This window comes from Danio rerio, chromosome 2 (assembly GCF_052040795.2).
Source record: "Danio rerio strain M-AB ecotype USA chromosome 2, GRCz13ab, whole genome shotgun sequence".
NCBI lineage: Eukaryota > Metazoa > Chordata > Actinopteri > Cypriniformes > Danionidae > Danio > Danio rerio.
The window spans coordinates 61,765,001-61,773,631 of NC_141022.1; the positions used below are offsets into that span (position 1 = coordinate 61,765,001).

Genomic DNA, 8,631 nt, shown 5'->3' on the forward strand with positions numbered 1-8,631 from the left:
TCTAACAGCCGAGTAGTACGTTTAAACTCAAAGGCAGTACCTACTGAGTAGTTGGCGATTTCGGACGCAGCCAAAGTTATTTAAGACTGCAAGGCTTAATAAAAGGGACAGTACACACAATAATGATATCCATTAACCCATCATTTACCCACACTCAAGTAGTTTCAAACTCTACACAAAGGAAGATATTTTGAAGAATGTTGAATGGCTGATAGCTATTGGCACATGTAGTGTTTCTGGCACCATCAGTTGCTTTCAAATATCTTCCTTTATGTTCAGCTAAAAAAGAAACTCAAAGAGTTTTGGAATTAATTGAGGGTGAGTAAATGACATAATTTTCATTTTTTGTGTGAACTGACCCTTTAAGACTCACAGTTAACCAAAATATTCTAAGGATGTTGTTATAAAAATGTTCTCAGAGTGTTTTTACAGCTTAAGGAGTGTTAAGGGAACATTCGATTTGCTAACAATATAGGAATGCTACTTTTGAACATTCTATAGCAAGTAAGATTTCCTTAAAACTTTTCGGTATAAGGGTGACACGGTGGCTTAGTGGTTAGCACTGTGGCCTCATAGCAAGAAGGACACTGGTTCAAGTCCAAACATTGGTCACTGGTTCCCCCACAGTCCAAACACATTCCCAACCCAGTACTGGGAAACACCCATACACACCTATTCACACACATACACTTTAGACAATTTAGCTTATCCAATTCCCCTGTTGTGCATGTGTTTGGACTTGTGCAAATCGGAGCACCAGGAGGAAACCCACGCCAACACGGGGACAACATGCAAACTCCACACAGAAATGCCACCTAACCCAGCCAAGGCTCGAACCGGCGACCTTCTTGCTGTGAGAATGTTTCTGTATCCAAATTTAATTTTGAAAGCGTTTTATCAGCAACGAACATTCTGTCAATGTTAAGAGAACATTATGACAACGTTCTTTCCTAGACGTTGAGGTTTGACACGCACACATGCACACGTACACACACACGCACAGAGTAGTCAGACTGCATTATGCCACGGTGAAGGAAGTGGCAACTATGCAGGACAAGTTGAGTGCCTTTTTCCTTCAACCACGGGTGGAATTACTCTGTACACACTCACACACACACTCTCACACACACACACACATTTCAGCACACATGCATACATTTTATTTTCGATATTTAGCATACAAACGAGGGAATCCACAGACTCTGTTTCCATCCTGACAAAGAAGCACTTTGTTTTTTACGAAAGGTGGTCGTTTTTCTATTTGCTGCATTTATTTATCGCTTTATTTACGTGTATTTATTTCTCTATGAAGTGTGGCAGGAGCAGTTAGTGACGTTTAACTCCTCCGAACGCCTCTGGATTCGCACACACACTTCCGCCAGAGCTATTTTTGTGTAATTTACAGTATTCTGGAAGTGTGTGTGTGTGCTTTGTGAGGATCACGTAAAAAAACTCCTGAGGTATACCTGCACTGTCAGCGGTCGTCCAATCACAGGCCTCCATCGGTCACATCCACACGACCAATCATGTCATTTCACGCTGGCAGGCACGTGTCGACAATGAGAAATTCTGATATACCTCAAACGCTTGTAATGTAAAGGTAATCTGATGAAACAATAACGATGATAGTAGACGACAATACTGCGAAATAATAGTTTTGGAAATATTGTGACTTGAAGCTTTTTACTGTTCTGTACTGTCCTGTTGAGTAATTTCTTCCTGTTCATTTCGGCATGCTCCCTCAGAAGCAAACGTTCGGGTTTTTGATTTGATGTAAAGTCGAGGTCAGCGCTTATAATGAACATTTAAGTGGCAACTAGAACAGTATGAAACCTTTGACCGTGGAGTCAAGATTGCCTGAAATTACCCAAAGCTTGTGTAGTAGTTATAGTTCCTTTGAGAAACACCAAAAATGAGCTTTAGAGACCAAAGTATTATCATGAGGCATACTGCTGTATACTTGATTTGTTCATTTTATTGTTGGGTTTCTTTCTCCCTCTCTTAGTTTCATTTACTGAGCCATGTTTCAGCCCATAGGAAAATGCATTTGGGTTCGATTAGTGTTTGTTGTGCGTGTTCAAGTGATCCTGATATTAAAAAAAAAAAAAAAAAAAAAAAATGGAAAAAAAAAAATGAAAATGAAACCAGCTCTTCGGTTGTTGGGAAACGCTGGTGATTCTTTTATGCATGGATATTAATCTAACTGTTCAGAGACAGGACGACTCGTACGTCGCGGTCAGGGAGAGGTGGGATTCGCCCAATGCAGGGCTGTTTAATTTATTTAATGTACAGGTGTCAAACTCAGCCTGATCTTATGAGGAAATGTATTTTACGTTTTGCCAGTTTAGTGGCTAATTCGTACGAGTTACGTCGTACAAAAATTGTACGATTTTAAAAAGGAGGCGTGGCACATAACCCCACCCCTAAACCTAACCATCATTGGGGGATGAGCAAATCATACTACACTGTGCGAATAAGATCGTACGAATTCATACAAATAAGCCACTAAATCAAAAAGCTACGAATTGCCGTGAGATTGTGAAATTCTGAAAATACAGTGGGATGTTGTAACTCAGGGATGTCAAACTCAATTCCTGAAGGGTCGAAGCTCTGCACAGTTTATTTCCAACTCTGCTACAACACACTTACCTGCAGATTTCTAACAAGCCTGAAGGACTCAATTAGTTTGATCAGGTGTGTTTAATTAGGGTTGGAACTAAACTGTGCCCAGCTGTGGCCCTCCAGGAACTGAAGCTGCATCCCAAATCGCATACTTATGCACTATTCTACGCTATTTTGTAGTACAAATAGTGCAAGTAGTGTGTTCACACCGAAAACTCTAACAATAATAAGTGCACTTGAATTACCCGGATGATGCACTTATTCAGCCGATGAAACGAAGTGTGTAATGATGGACACTTCACGCACTCAACGACCGCAGGTTTGCTCACGTAGCGGAAGGGGCGGAGCTATCGGGCGCACATGTTGGATAACTTTATTTATTTTGGATGGTGAAAGCAAAATTCTCCTACTAGAGTGATTGGGGGATGAGCAAATCGTACTAAATTGTACGAATTAGATCGTACGAATTCATACGAATAAGCCACTCAATCAAAAAGTTCCGAATTGCCGTGAGATTGTGAAATTCTGAAACTCAGTTCCTGGAGGGCCGCAGCTCCGCACAGTTTAGTTTCAACCCTAATTAAACACACCTGATCAAACTAATCGAGGCTTGTTTAAGACCTACAGGTATGCGTGTTGGATCAGGGATTGAATTAAAATGTGTTGACACGCCTGATTTATTATTTTGTCTATTTTAGGTCGATTTAACCCAACATTAATTTAACTATGGATAGTTTTAATAAAATTTTAATGATGCTTTTTTAACCCAGTGGTTGAGTTTATCCATATTTGACCCAACATTGGGTTCAAATAACCCAGCATTAATAAGTGTATATTACAAAGAAATGTCTGGCTCATATTTTACCCCCAAAAACACTCGCAACACTGAGCAGTTCTTATGAGAAATGTTTCTTTTTGCATCATAGTACAAGCATGATGCATTCGAAAACTGTTGGGTTTGTCTCTGTTTGACCCAGCACTGGGTTACAGCAACCCAGCATATTTAAGAGTGCATTATTATTTTATTTATTTTTTTAGTAATGCACTTCAAAATATACTGTGTTGTTGCAACTCAACGTTGGGTCACACACAAACACAGCCACACACACTGACATGTGGCATGCGCTAGTGACATCTGAGCTCCAGTGAGCAGTGCAGGTTGGACAGTTTATCAAGGATGTACCACTGGATCGTGTCTCACTATAGTTGTTACGTTATATTCAGACATCCAAAGTCTCCTGCAAATGTATAGAGACTCCATGGATGCCCGCAAGCGAGGGATAATCTCCCGGAAATTGCATGTTTCCCTCCCGGTCCTTAAATAAGTCGCGCACTCTTCTCACCCATCACCACCGGATCCCTTCTCGCTAATTAGACACGTCGCGCACTCCGCTGGGTTGTTGTAACTCAATGTTGGGTCAAATAAAGACAAACACAATGTTGAGTTATTTTTTTTTTACAAAATTTAACTTTAATGACACCTTTAAACCCAAATGGCGGAGTTTTTATATATTTAACCCAATGGTTGAGTTTATCCATATTTGACCCATGTTGGGTTTCAACAACCCAGCATTTACTTACTAAAATGTTGAGTCAAATATGGACAAAGACAACAGTCGAGTTAAAATGTGTTTTTTAAATTTCATTGAAAACATAAACCCATTTTTGTTTATTTTTTGTCCATATGTTACCCAACATTGGGTTAAAACAACCCAATATTTTATTAGGTGAACAATAAAAATAAATGTCTGCCTCATATTTTACCCCCAAAATATTTGCATTAACAAAATAAAGCTTCATAGCACAAATCATACATTCTAAAAATGCTGGGTTGTTGAAACTCAATGTTGAGTTAAATATAGACAAGAGTTGGGTTATTAAAAAAATAAATAGAAATTGACACATTTTAACCTAATGGCTGGGTTTTTCTATATTTAAACCAATGGTTGAGTTAATCCATATTTGACCCAATGTTGGGTTCAAACAACCCTGCATATCATTCCAGGGACAACAATTGGGTTAAAATGTGTCATTCAAATTTAATTGAAAAAATTAACCCAATTTTGGTTTTACTTGTCTATATATTACCTAACAATGGGTTAAAACAACCCGACATTGATACGTGAATATTACAAAGTAATGTCTGACTCATATTTGACCTAATAATAAAATGTTTGCATTAAGAAAGCAGAGGTGTTCTTATAGGTACTGCTTTTCGCATCAGCACAAATCATCATACATTCTAATAATGCTGGGTTGTTGTAACTCAATGTTGGGTCAAATATAGATAAACGCAATGTTGGGTTATTTTTTTACTAAATTACCTTTTAACATAAATGGCTATATTTAATCCATTGTTGGGTTACAGCAACCCAGTATATTAACTAAAAATAGTAATGCATTTTAAAATATACTGGCATGTTGTAACCCAATGCTGGGTCAAACATAGACAAATGTAATGTTGGATTCCTTTTTTTAAATTATACTTTTTAACCCAAATTGCTGAGTTTGTCCACATTTAACCCAATAAAGGGTTACAACTACCCATTATATTTGAGTGCATTTCTAAAAATAATAATGCATTCTAAAATATAGTGGGATGTTGTAACTCAGGGATGTCAAACTCAATTCCTGGAGGGCCACAACCCTGCACAGTTTAGTTCCAACTCTTCTTCAACACACTTACCTGCAGGTTTCTAACAAGCCTGAAGGACTCAATTAGTTTGATCAGGTGTGTTTAATTAGGGTTGGAACTAAACTGTGCAGAGCTGTGGCCCTCCAGGAACTGAAGCTGCGTCCCAAATCGCATACTTATGCACTATTCTACGCCATTTAGTATAAATTGTGCAAGTAGTGTGTTCAGATCGAAAACTCTAACAATAATAAGTGCACTTGAATTACCCGGATGATGCACTCATTCAGCCAGTATAATGAAGTGTGTAATGATGGACACTTCACGCACTCAACGACCACAGGTTTGCTCACTAGCGGAAGGGGCGGAGCTATCGGGCGCACATGTTGGATAACTTTATTTATTTTGGATGTTGAAAGCAAAATTCTCCTACTAGAGTGATTATAGCGCCTCCCGATGGGATTATCTGATAGTTTGCTCATTTATTTCACTGATTTGGCAACCGTCAAACGTCATCAGGGAAACGGTTTGAATTTCCGCTTAGAAAAAAACATTAGTGTGCCATTTGGGACGACACTACATACATATCATAGTGCATGAGTGTATAGTGTGCCATTTGGGACGCAGCTTGAGTTTGACATCCCTGTTGTAACCCAATGGTGAGTCAAACATAGACACCCAACTGTTGAGTTAAAAATGATAATGTAAATGTAATTAAAGAATTACCCCAATGTTAAGTTGGCCATATTTTACTCAGTGTGGGGTTACGACAACTCAGCATTTTGTAGAGTGTATATTCAAGTTATTGTTGATAATGTAAATGTTTTGAATTGATATAAACTGTACTATGATGCGAAAAGAAACATCGCTTATAATACAAAATATCTGTTCTCATGATTTTAAATATAAGAATTGTCGTGCATTTGATTTGACATCTCTTCAGATTCTGAGTGTTACACGAGCTGGACACGTTCTTGCCTGGTTTTTTTAAGATTCACTTTTTTATCTGTCCATTCCTATTTGGTTTAAGATGCAGACATCTCACACACACGTAAACAACAGGCATTGTTCGAAATCTCCCAGTGTGTGGAGATCCGAAACCCCTGCGGGCGAATCCTCCTCCTTCCTCTGGTACCAGAGAATCAATCAGAACCATGTGTCTTTGTGATGGTAGAAGACAATCAATTTCCAATAAGGAGAAGAACAAAAGACGAGAAAAGAGCGCTAGAGAGACGGTCACTGTAAAGGCTCGAGACTGGGAAAGAAACGCCGTGAGCCATGAATGCAGCTGTGTGTTTAAACGCTCCACGCTTCTGAAAGCATAATATAGATTTTCCTTGCAGATTGCCATGGTAACTGTATTGCAGAACAGCTCTGATTTTAGTCATTTTCCACAGAGGCTTTTAGACAGAAGCAGCTTGATCCATGGGTTAATTCACTCCAAAATGTCATCATTTACAACCCTTCTGCTCTTCCAAACACGCATGATGCCTGAATTCACTGTACGCAGGGTTGCCAGGTCGTATACCAAAACTGACCCAACTAACCAAAAAATCGACTACAATACCCAAAATACATATGTTACAAGATCTTGTTAAAGATTATACACTGTTTAACCATGAACGCCAATGTTTTGGTGGATTGATAATTTGTATAACCTGGGTTTCACAAATACTGAGGTTAAAGTGTGGTTAGTGCAGAAAAAGCAAGGGTAATTTGTTGTTACATTGGTGTTTGATTTTATTTGTACCAGGGTTTCCACAGGTTTCATCAAGTCAAATTTAAGACTTTTTAAGACATTTTTTAGAATATTACGAATGAAATTTCAGACTTACACATGGCTTAATGGTAAGGATTGTTTTCCTAATGGTCCAATTAAAACATAAAAAAAACATTAAAAACAGATGTTATTGTAAGGAAGATAATTAGGCCCTATCCCAATTCTAATTTTTGTACCACTACCCCCTTACAACCGAGGGTTAACGGGAAGGACTTCAAAATTTAGCCCCTAAGAATTGGGACAGCACCACAGCCAGGGCCAGCGCGTCTATAAAGGCGACCGCCTAGGGCGGCAGAATAGAGAGAGCAGCCTCCCTGAAACTACCCACGCCACCTGCGCTCTCAGTTATATCCGCGTCTGGGGCGGCAGAATAGAGAGAGCGGCAGAATAGAGAGGGCGGCAGAATAGAGAGAGCGGCATCCCCAAAACTACCCTCACCATCCGCGCCCTCAGTTATATCCGCGTCTAGGGCGGCAGAATAGAGAGAGCGGCATCCCCAACACTACCCTCACCATCCGCGCCCTCAGTTATATCCGCGTGTGGGGCGGCAGAATAGAGAGGGCGGCAGAATAGAGAGAGCGGCATCCCCAACACTACCCTCACCATCCGCGCCCTCAGTTATATCCGCGTCTGGGGTTGTAGAATAGAGAGAGCGGCATCCCCAACACTACCCTCACCATCCGCGCTCTCAGTTATATCCGCGTCTGGGGCGGCAGAATAGAGAGGGCGGCAGAATAGAGAGAGCGGCATCCCCAACACTACCCTCACCATCCGCGCCCTCAGTTATATCCGCGTCTGGGGCGGCAGAAGAGAGAGAGAGGCGTCCACGACTTTTAAAACCTTTAACTTGTTAGGGGGAAACTTGCAGTGATGATTTTAAGTAATGGCAAGACCTATTGTCAAAGTTTGCCAAAAAAAAAAAAGACAAAGGGAAAATATGCTTAATACATTTTACTATATTAAAATCATTGTTTACTTTTGTTAGGGTAGAATGATTTATACACAGTTTGTTTTCATAAAGGAAATCAAGCCTCAGTGACTCTCTTAATCTTATCAAGACAGACAGAATACTTCAGTCAAATTAAATTGATGGACTACTTAAAACCTTTATTTGCCTGGGAAAAACCCGCGGTGACGATTTAAATGTAAATTTCGCGGGAAACCCGTAGACATGGCAAGGAGTGTACATTTTCCTTAAAATTAAGATTTTGCATCCAGATGGTTGTTAGACAACTAGACATATGAAACGCTGAACTGCTGTTTACCTGTGTTGATTTTGATCCATCCGAACAGACGAGCGCAGCACTGAGAGCTATGCAAACACCTTCCCCAAGAAACCAATTCCTCCTCGCGTTCCCGCCAACTTCCTCTCGAAGGACGTCATCCTCACGTGACTCAGGGTGTTGTGAGGAGATCCATATAAAATATAATATTATCCACCATTCCCCCCCCCAAAAAAAGTGCCTACGCTCAACACTTCTGTCCTGATATTGGTTTCTGTCCGTTCTGAGCAACTAAGAAAACAACATTACCGAGTGTCAGCTGTTTAGCTCTGAATAAATTGGTCAGTTTTTAAGTCAGTAAAATTTGGCGGGAG

General features: G+C 39.9%; 1 long non-coding RNA gene across 1 annotated transcript in view; it reads right to left on the reverse strand.

Moving 5' to 3' along the window:
- Window positions 1–8,413, reverse strand: part of LOC147846592 (uncharacterized) — an 83,113-nt gene extending 74,700 nt beyond the window's left edge. The window contains exon 1 of the long non-coding RNA XR_015479227.1: window positions 8,300–8,413. This is a non-coding gene — a long non-coding RNA (uncharacterized LOC147846592). The remainder of the gene's footprint in view (window positions 1–8,299) is intronic.
- Between the last annotated feature and the right edge of the window lie 218 nt (window positions 8,414–8,631).